Genomic DNA, 11009 nt, shown 5'->3' on the forward strand with positions numbered 1-11009 from the left:
CGCAAAATTGGCTGGAATTGAGAGCGGACGCCATGTCGCGTTTGGAGAGCACCTGATGTGCCTAAACAGTGGAAACCACCCACAAGTGACCCCATTTTGGAAACTACACCTCTCAAGGATTTTATCAAGGGGTATAGTGAACATTTTTAACCCAGAGGTATGACACAGAATTTGATAACATTAGGTCATCATATTGAATAACTTGTCATTAGTCTTAAGCGCAAGTGCTCGCTACTTGAGTTTGCATCAGATAGCCAGGTATGCAACATGTATCGCGCGAGCTCGAGTGACATGCTCGAGTCCCCGCCCGCATGTTTCACGGTTATTAGACACCAAAAAAAAAACATGCGGGGATTGCTCGTGCATTGCAGGCAATCCTCGCAAGGTTTTCTTTTGGCCGCGAAGCATATGGGGCGGATACTCGAGCATGTCACTCTAGCACCCGCGATACTCAGTGCATACCTGAGCATCCGATGCAAACTCAAGTAGCGAGCACTTGTGCTCAACACTAGTCACCATATTGTCATCTTTTTTTTTTTTTTTTTTACTTTTGAAAAAAATCACAACCCTAGCACAACCCTAACCCTAGAGTTTATTTTTTACGCCGTTCCTCGAGCGGTATAAGTGATTAGATGACTTTATTCTTCGGGTCGGTGCGATTACAGCGATACCAGAATCATATCAGGTTTTTATGATTGACAGCTGTCACACACTAAAAGATGCATTTTTTTGTAAAATCTAGTTTTTGCATCGTCCTATTTTGAGAGCTATAATTTTTCCATATTTCGGCCGACAGAGTCATGTGACGGCTTGTTTTTTGCGGGATGACTTGACGTTTTTATTGGTACCATTTTCAAGCACGTGACATTTTTTCATCGCTTTCTATTCCGATTTTTGGACGCAGAATAAACAAAAACCAACAATTCAGGAATTGTTGTTTTTTACATTTTTTTATGCTGTTCCGCATGTGGTAAAATTGATAAGGCAACTTTATTCTTCTGGTCAGTACGTTTACAGCGGTACCACATTTATATAGCTTTTCTATGTTTTGGCGCTTTTACACAGTAAAAGCTATTTTATAGAAAAAAAATACTTTTTTGCATCGCTTTATTTTGAGAGCTATAACTTTTTTATTTTTCAGCTGATGGAGCTGTCTGGCGGCTTGTTTTTTGCGGGACAAGATGACGTTTTCAGCGGTCCCATTTTTATTTATATTCGTCTTTTTGATCGCGTTTTATTCCATTTTTTGTTTGGCGGTATGATGATAAAGCATAGTTTTTTGCTTCTTTTTTTATTTTTTACAGGGTTCACTAAAGGGGTTAACTAGTGGGACAGTTTTATAGGTCAGGTCAGACGCGGCGATACCAAATATGTGTACTTTTATTGTTTGTTTGTTTTTTCATAATAATATTTATTGATGGGTACATTATATTTTTATTTTTGGTGGATTATTTTTTTGATTTTTTTTAATATTTTTACAATTTTTTTTTTTCATTTTTTAACACTTTTTTTTTTTACTTCTATACTTTATTCCACTATGGAGCTTTCACTTTTTTTACTCTGATCGCCTGTATAGCACAATGATCACCTGTATAGCATAGGGATGGCGCACCATCCTTGTGCTATACAGGCTGTCAGCCCTGCAGATGCAGAAGATACTTTGGTCATGCACTGCGCGCGATCAAAGTATCTTCCTGCTGTCTGGTGACCCGGATGTCATGAATACATCCGGGTCACCATGACAACCACGGAACCCGGCCTTAGACAGGCTTAGACAGGGAAGAGGTAAGTATGCAGCGCTTACCTACACAATGCTGCGATCGACTTTGATCACAGCATTACGGGGGTTAATGTTCCGAGAGCTGTGTGACCGCTCCCAGCACATAGCACCGGGTGTCAGCTATGACAATCAGCTGACACCCAGCGGCGATCGCGCCCGCACAGCCTGTGTGCGGGCGAAATCAATAGGGTGTACTAATACGTACCTGGCTCTTAAAGCCCAGGGCGCAGGTAAGTATTAGTACGCCCTGGGCCAGTGGCGTACCGCCAATGGCGGCAGACCACGCCACTGCTATGGGGCCCGTGGCCGGAGGGGGCCCGTGAGCCGGGAGGGCCCCAAGCTGCGTGGGAACGAGGAGGATAGGTGAGTAGGAGGTTGCGGCGGCAGAGGAGCGGGTTGCGGCAGTGGAGGAGCGGGGCACACGCAGTAGCCCCTGCCGCAGCTACTACGTGTGCCCGCTGTTAAAGGGACATGAATATTCCCTCTTCTCCACTCCCATGGGCGTGGAGAAGAGGGAATATTCATTCTCTTCAGCAGTGGGCACGGAGGAGCGCTGAGCCGCGGCTCCTGTCAGTGCCCCCTGCTAAAAAGAAAGCATATTCACGCTTCTTCACGCCCATAGTCTCGGCGTGGAGAGGAGTGAATGTGCCGGCAGCAGCAGCAGCAGCAGCAGCTCACCTCGGCTTCTGAGATCGCGCGCAGCTCAGATGCCAACATGAGCTGCTGCAGACAGGACTCAGCGCTGGAGCAGAGGTGAGGAAGGAATGTGAGTATAAGTGTTTATTGTTTTGTGTGCAGTGATTGGGGGATGAGGGGGCCACACATGCCAGGAATGGGGGATTGAGGAGGCCACACATACCAGGATTTGGGGATTGAGGAGGCCACACATACCAGGATTTGGGCATTGAGGAGGCCACACTTACCAGGATTGGGGGATTGAGGAGGCCACACTTACCAGGATTGGGGGATTAAGGAGGCCACACTTACCAGGGATTAGGGGATTGAGGAGGCCACACTTACCAGGATTGGGGGATTGAGGAGGCCACACTTACCAGGGATTGGGGAATTGAGGAGGCCACACATACCAGGATTTGAGGATTGAGGAGGCCACACATACCAGGATTTAGGGATTGTGGAGGCCACACATACCAGGATTTGGGGATTGAGGAGGCCACACATACCAGGATTTGGGGATTGAGGAGGCCACACATACCAGGATTTGGGGATTGAGGAGACCACACCAGGCAGGGGCATACATAGAAGTCATGGGGCCCCATAGCAGAAGCTCTAATTGGCCCCCCCCCCCACAAAAAATAAATAAATATTTGTCTGTGTCACAGAAGATCAGATCTCATAACTTTCCAGCCTTTACATAGAAATGTTCCTATAAACTGACCAGAATATAAGCCAAGGCCCCTAATTTTACCACATAAAAATGGGAAAACCTATTGACTTGAGTATAAGCCTAGGGTGGGAAATTCAGCAGCAGCTAAATTCCCCATCCTGGTATGTGTGGCTCACTCAATCCCACAATCCCTGGTATCTGTGGCCCCGACAATCCCTGGTATGTGTAGCCTCCTCAATCCCTGGTATGTGTGGCCCCCTCAATCCCACAATCCCTGGTATGTGTAGCTTCCTCAATCCCTCAATCCTGGTATGTGTGGCCTCCTCAATCCCCCAATCCTGGTATGTGTGGCCTCCTCAATCCCCCAATCCTGGAGTGGCCTCCTCAAACCCCAAATCCTGGAGTGGCCTCCTCAATCCCCAAATCCTGGTATGTGTGGCCTCCTCAATCCCCAAATCCTGGTATGTGTGGCCTCCTCAATCCCCAAATCCTGGTATGTGTGGCCTCCTCAATCCCCAAATCCTGGTATGTGTGGCCTCCTCAATCCCCCAATCCTGGTATGTGTGGCCTCCTCAACCCCTCAATCCTGGTATGTGTGGCCTCCTCAACCCCGGTATGTGTGGCCTCCTCAACTCCTCAATCCTGGCATGTGTGGCCTCCTCAATCCCCCAATCCTGGTATGTGTGGCTTCCTCAATCCCCCAATCATGGTGTGGCCTCCTCAGTCCCCAAATCCTGGTATGTGTGGCCTCCTCAATCCCCAAATCCTGGTATGTGTGGCCTCTTCAATCCTCAAATCCTGGTATGTGTGGCCTCCTCAATCCCCCAATCCTGGTAAGGGTGGCCTCCTTAATCCCCCAATCCTGGTAAGTGTGGCCTCCTCAATCCCCCAATCCTGGTAAGTGTGGCCTCCTCTATCCCCAAATCCTGGTATGTGTGGCCTCCTCAATCCCCAAATCCTGGTATGTGTGGCCTCCTCAATTCCCCATTCCTGGCATGTGTGGCCCCCTCATCCCCCAATCACTGCACACAAAACAATAAACACTTATACTCACCTTCCTTCCTCACATCTGCTCCAGCGCTGAGTCCTGTCTGCAGCAGCTCATGTCGGCATCTGAGCTGCGCGCGCTCTCAGAAGCCGAGGTGAGCTGCTGCTGCCGGCACATTCACTCCTCTCCACGCCGAGACTATGGGCGTGAAGAAGCGTGAATATGCTTTCTCTTTATCAGCGGGCACTGACAGGAGCCATGGCTCAGCGCTCCTCCGTGCCCACTGCTTAAGAGAATGAATATTCCCTCTTCTCCACGCCCATGGGGTGGAGAATAGGGAATATTCATGTCCCTTTAGCAGCGGGCACACGTAGTAGCTGCGGCAGGGGCTACTGCGTGTGCCCCGCTCCTCCACTGCCACAACCCGCTCCTCTGCTGCCGCAACCTCCTACTCACCTATCCTTCTCGTTCCCACGCTGCTTGGGGCCCTCCCGGCTCACGGGCCCCCTCCGGCCACGGGCCCCATAGCAGTGGCGTGGTCTGCCCCCATTGGCGGTACGCCACTGACACCAGGATTGGGGGATTGAGGAGGCCACACATACCAGGATTGAGGGGTTGAGGAGGCCACACATACCAGGATTGGGGGATTGAGGAGGCCACACATACCAGGATTTGGGGATTGAGGAGGCCACACATACCAGGATTTGGGGATTGAGGAGGCCACACATACCAGGATTTGGGGATTGAGGAGGCCACACATACCAGGATTTGGGGATTGAGGAGGCCATACCAGGATTGGGGGATTGAGGAGGCCACACATACCAGTATTGGGGGATTGAGGAGGCCACACATACCAGGATTGAGGGATTGAGGAGGCTACACATACCAGGGATTGTGGGATTGAGGGGGCCACACATACCAGGGATTGGGGGATTGAGGAGGCTACACATACCAGGGATTGTGGGGGCCACAGATACCATGGATTGTGGGATTGAGGGGGCCACACATACCAGGATGGGAAACTTAGCTGCTGCTGAATTTCTCACCCTAGGCTTATACTCAAGTCAATAGGTTTTCCCATTTTTATGTGGTAAAATTAGGGGCCTCGGCTTATATTCGGGTCAGTTTATTTAAAATATATGGTATTTTAAAATCAGTGAGTACGTGGTGCCCATAATACTGCAGGACTGTGGCGTGCATTATACTATATGGGGGCTGCATTTTACCCTAAGGGGTGTGTAATATACTGTATGGAGGACTATGGGGAGTGCATTATATTCTATGGAGGACCATGGGAAGTTCATTATACTATATGGAGGATTATGGGGGGCGCATTATACTATATGGAGGATTATGGGGGCGCATTATACTATATGGTGGATTATGGGGGGAGCATTATACTATATGGAGGATTATGGGGGCGCATTATACTATATGGAAGATTATCAGTGGTGTATTATACTATATGGAGGGCTATGTTGGGCCATTATAATATTTGAGGGCGATGTGGGGGGCCATTATACTGTATGAAAGCAATTATACAGTGTGAAAGTTTGTGTGGGGTTCATTATACTGTTTGGAGGGCTGTGTGGGGGCCATGAGAGTGTATGGAGGGCTCTGTGGGGTTCACAGTTGGGGGATTGTACTGCGTTAGGGTCACCATACTTTGCCGTGGGAGTTGAAGTGGGGTACAATAGGGTCATTATACTGTGCATGTGGAGGAATGCACCATAGGGGTATCATACTGTTTGGGGGGCACTTTTGTTGGCATCATACTTTATGGGGCAATGAAAGAGGAATCTACGACTTCAGAAGGAGGAAAATTTCTATGTAAAGGCTGGAAAGTTATGAGATCTGCTCTTCTGTGACACAGACAAATATTTATTTATTTTTTGTGGGGGGGGGGCCCAATTAGAGCTTCTGCTATGGGGCCCCATGACTTCTATGTACGCCCCTGCCCTGGGCTGTAAAGAGGTTAACATAATAGGCTAATAGTGGTTTCTACAACACTTATGGAACTTGGGTCCCCTCTATTGATTTGGATAATGGGCCCCTCCTATGTTCACTGGGGCGCGGTGCGGGTAGACATGTGACGGGATGGAAGGCAACTCGGCATTTCAAGGGACAAAGCCGTTATTCGCTGGCTTGGCTTTAGGGGTATGGGGTGGAACAGGGTGTTGCGGGAGGTGAATAATTTTGTCCGTTTAGATCGCCTCTCCGGACATACTGCTATTACACATGGGGGTAATGATTATGGGGTTCGGCCGTATTGAGATCCAATTCGAGACATTAAGCACGATTTATTACAGCTTTGGGCATCTTTTCTGGGGATGATAACTATCTGGTCCGAGATTGTTTCCCGGCAGACATGGCAAAACGCCTGGTCCATAAAGAGTGTAAATAGAGTACGGAAGAAGGACAGGGGGTTTTTGGTTGGCAGACGGAGTTCATTTGAATGACGTCGGAATTGAATTATAGTCGTTAGCTTTACAAGGGGGATAGTGAGGGTGGGGCCAGGTGGGGGTCATTTATAAGGCCACCCTGGGAGGGGGTCAGGTCTCTTTCCCCGCTTCCAGGGCACAAGACAAGATTCCCACCCGCCCACCCGTCATAGTAGCATTTTTTCACATGCTGTATTCAACCATAACTTGTATGTTGAGGAATGCCTTATTGTATTTGTTAATTAGCACAATATGTCTTGTAATCAACCATATCTCGTATATTTCATGGGTCATAGTGGTGTTTTTCACATGCTGTATTCAACCATAACTTGTATATTGCGGAATGCTTTATTGTATTTGTTAATTAGCACTGTATATCTTGTACCATGTCCAATTTTATCACGGCTAAAAAGAGTTAAGATTAGCGGAACCTTTAAGCCTTCAGTCATGGTTCTCTAGAGGTTTCCTCCACAGGTTTTTTTTCCTCTTCTGAGTGCCATAGGGTGACTATTTGTGAGTCGGAGGTTTGCTGAAGCTGCCCTTTGCAGGGTTACCCGTGCTTTAGGGTCCTTGAAGTTGGTTTTAAATTGGAGTGTCAACAGGACATGGATCCCTCGGTTATAAGTGGTATTTGGGTCTGGTGATTTATGGGACTTACGACAAAGGAATGTCGAGTCCCGGGTGTGGCGGTTTTAACAGTTTTTGAACCCCCTTTCTAGGGGGTTCTTGGTGCTCCTGAGCTTGAGGATTGCAGCTGGGAGTAAGTGCATTGGGGTCACCAGACTCTTCTTAACTTCAAGGACCCTAACACGATTTGTTTATAGAACACGGTTTTAATTGCTACTGTTATAATAAAGGGCCACTGTGGCCAATTGTTCCAAGCCACGATGTCTGTCATTCTTGGGGTTAGAAGTAAGATGGGGGCGGGATCCAGCCCACCGAGAATTGGCAATACCAATGTCATGTTGCCTAATATACATTTAGCCACTGCTTGTTTCCGGCTCTCCGCTCTAGCTAAGGCCTCACATCAGTTTCTAATGTATAAGTTAGGCAGGGCTGAGGAGTCGGAGTCAGTGTCCATTTTGGCGGAGTCAGAATCAGTATAAAATGGACCGACTCCTAAAATATATAATAAATTGGGTACAGTAGTACAATGCAGGATGGGCTGTAAAAGTTTTCATAGGAATTTGGAAAAGTTATGAAATGTCCTATAAATGTCTGTTCTGTTCCTGATCTAAGGATCTCGGCTTTTAGTTGAGATGAATCTGTGCTGCACTTTATGTACATGCTCAGTAGCGAGGTAGTGCTATGCAGTCGGAGTCGAAGGTTTGGCGTACCGACTCCACAGCCCTGAAATTAGGTCAGAGTTTTTCAAGGCTAGAACTCATACTCATTATAGTTTATGTGGCTGTTCATATCCCATGTATTTTTCCAGACTGAGTGGTCCGCATCAAAACATTGAGACATGTTCAATGGCTGAAACTGGCCAATGCAAGTGTCCGTGATAAAATCAGAGAGCAGACGGTTGCCATCTGTCTGCTGTCTGATTTTCATGTTTGTTGAAAGAAAGAAGAAGTTTGAAAAACTTATATGCAAAAAAAGTGAATCTCTGAACTGTCACACTGACCAAACTGATGAAAATCAGTCCATTTTTTTTGCATACAACAGAAATCACTGATGTCATAATTAGTGTTGAGCCACCCCCATAGTGTTCGGGTTCGGTTCGGTTCGTCAAACACCGGGATGTTCGAGGAACTGTTCGTCGAACTGTTCGTCGAACACCTTAGAACACCGTTGAACACCGTTAAAACCAATGCCAGGCAAACAAAAACACATAGAAACACATAGAAAACACCTTCAAAGGTGTACAAAAGCTGACTAACTGCTCAGAAGACGCTCTCTTTAAAAAAGCCAGCCGGCAATTCAGCAGCGGCATACACCGGTACCCGACAATTTAGACAAGAAGGAATAGAGCATCACACATAGATTAGATAGATAGAAACATGTCAGTCACATATATAAGAAGTACAGTGACAGTGTTGGTTACTGTACTTGTCATTTAGTGTTAAAATAAAGGATTTATTAAAAAAAAAATTGGCGTGAGGTTCCCCGTAATTTTAGGCTCTAGCGGAGGTTAAGCAGACGGCTGGGGCAGATGTTTGAAGCGTGGGAAGGGGGTAATACCCATGGAGCTTCCCAGGCTACTAATATCAGCCCCCAGCTGAATACCTAGCCTTTACTAGCTATTAAAATGGGGGACCCCCCCCCCAAAAAAAAAATGATGTGGGGTCCCCCCTATTTTATTAGCTAGCAAAGGCTAGGCAGACAGCTGGGGGCTGATATTAATAGCCCAGGAAGGGTGCCTTGAATATTGGCCCCCTCCCAGGCTAGAAACACCAGCCGTCAGCCGTCCCAGAAATGGCGCATCCATAGGATGTGCCAATTCTGGCACTTAGCCTCGCTCTTCCCACTGCCCTGTAGCGGTGGCAGTGGGGTAATAGGGTTGGGGTTGATGTCAGCTTATAATGCCAGCTGACATCAAGCCCAGGTTAGTAATGGAGAGGCGTCTATAAGACACCCCCATTACTAACCTCATAGTCAAAGTTAAAAAAAAACACAAACACCCAGAATAAATTCCTTTAATTGAAATAAAGACACAATTCTTTATTGTTCTAAATTAAACCATACTTACCATCACGCCCATTCCAGCTGAAGCCAACGATCTCCTGCAATAAAAGAAAAATAATAAAGCAACATCATCCTTACCTTTCCATGGTTCCCACGACAGCTTCAGCTCTGCTACATCGAGATGACAGGCTGGACCGCAGCAGAAAGCTGCCATCCAGCCTGTCATCCCATGGACACTGAGAAGCGCAGGCATCCTTGCGCTCCTCAGTGTCTGGTTGTGACGGCATCCAGATGAGCCGAGGTCATGTCCAATGAACTCAGCTCACCTCAAGAAAGGGGCTGGAGGCAGGGCAACCTAGAAGGAAGCCCCACATGACCGGGATGGGCCAGCAGGGTGTAATTTGAATCCCAATAATTGGGATTGGGTAGAGGTCAGGAAGGGCGGGCATTGGGACGGGGGTGGAGATGGGGGAAGAGAGGTATAAGAAGGAAAAGTGCGGGAAACGGTTAGTCCAGAGGAGAAGAGCATAGGAAAAAGTAACAGAGGAACATTTAAAAAAAAAAAAAAAAATCTTACCTTAATTCCAAATCGTTTGGGACGCTTCTCTGGCTGTCATGGAGTCTGTGGAGTCCCTTGTCGCTAGGTTGAGGGAGGCAGCAAGATCTAGGCGAGGAGGATGGCTCGAGGCCCAGCTGTCCGGTCTGCTGGGGAATGCAGGCGAAGAAGAATCTACGTCGGGATCAGGAAGAACCGCCAGGAGGACGCGGCCACCCGAGAGGCTCTCCCCGGAGATGGTGGGTACGGGCAGCAGGCGCAGGCTGCGGAGCCCCTCAGGGGACCCTGCGTCTGGTGACCATGCCGGCGGAACCCCCCGCCAGCGTGCCGCCGCGGCAGGAATCCGCCCAGCCGGCCTGCTGGCTCCCCAAGTGTCGGGTTGCGGTCCAGGAAGATGGTGCCCTGCTCCGTTGTGGTGCGGCCTGTTCCGGCGGCGCGCCGCAGTACCAGAGCGCAGGCCGCGCCGGAAGGAAGGCCCATGCTGCAGACGCGTCATCCAGGGGGCGGGGCCTCACCGGAAGGGCGGCCCACGTCACTTCCGCCCCAGGAAACAGACGGCAGGAACGACAGGCCTATCAGCGGCGGTCGCGCGGACACGCCCCCCGCTCCAGAATCCCACGGCAACGTACGGAGCGGGAAATTCAAAAGTCGGAGCACCAGCGCTACTGCAGAGGCGGATAACGGAGGGAACACTAGCGCGGCAGGCACACCTGGCGAGGTACCTGTCGGGGTGCCTGCCAAACAGACCAGCAGGGGAAGGATGCAGCAGAGGCGCACGGGCAGGCAGCAATTCCAGGACCTCCTGCCTGGCCCAAGTCACACCAGGCAGAGGGATGAGGCGGCAGGCAGCAGCATGGGGTTGCCTGGCTGTTTTTCGCTGTCTGACACGGATTGGGCCAGGGAGTCCGGATCTGTCAATCAAGGCCGTACATGGATGGCGGTGAGGACCGGAGCAGAGATGAGTGGAGGACGAGCGGCTGGGACATCAACACGGGCTCGGGTCCCCTCTGGTGACGTGGAGGCCAGGGGCGCGGGCCCTGAGCGCATGGAGGCGGGCGGATTGGACTTCGGTGGAGATCAAGGCGAAGCAAGGAATTGTCAGGACTCGGGGCGTACGGCTGGCGGGGACACAGCACCCGTGCAGCTCGGTGAGTATGCATCTATGTATGGTTTGTCACCCGCGGGGTCTTTAGCGGACGGGGTGGGGGACAGGCAGTTGGCGGGCCCCAGCGGGGGAAATGTTAGAGGAGGTAGTGGGTCGGATGTATGCG

Source organism: Phyllobates terribilis, unplaced genomic scaffold, assembly GCF_046119375.1.
Source record: "Phyllobates terribilis strain yellow unplaced genomic scaffold, ASM4611937v1 Scaffold_9__5_contigs__length_417890890, whole genome shotgun sequence".
In the NCBI taxonomy this organism is placed as follows: domain Eukaryota; kingdom Metazoa; phylum Chordata; class Amphibia; order Anura; family Dendrobatidae; genus Phyllobates; species Phyllobates terribilis.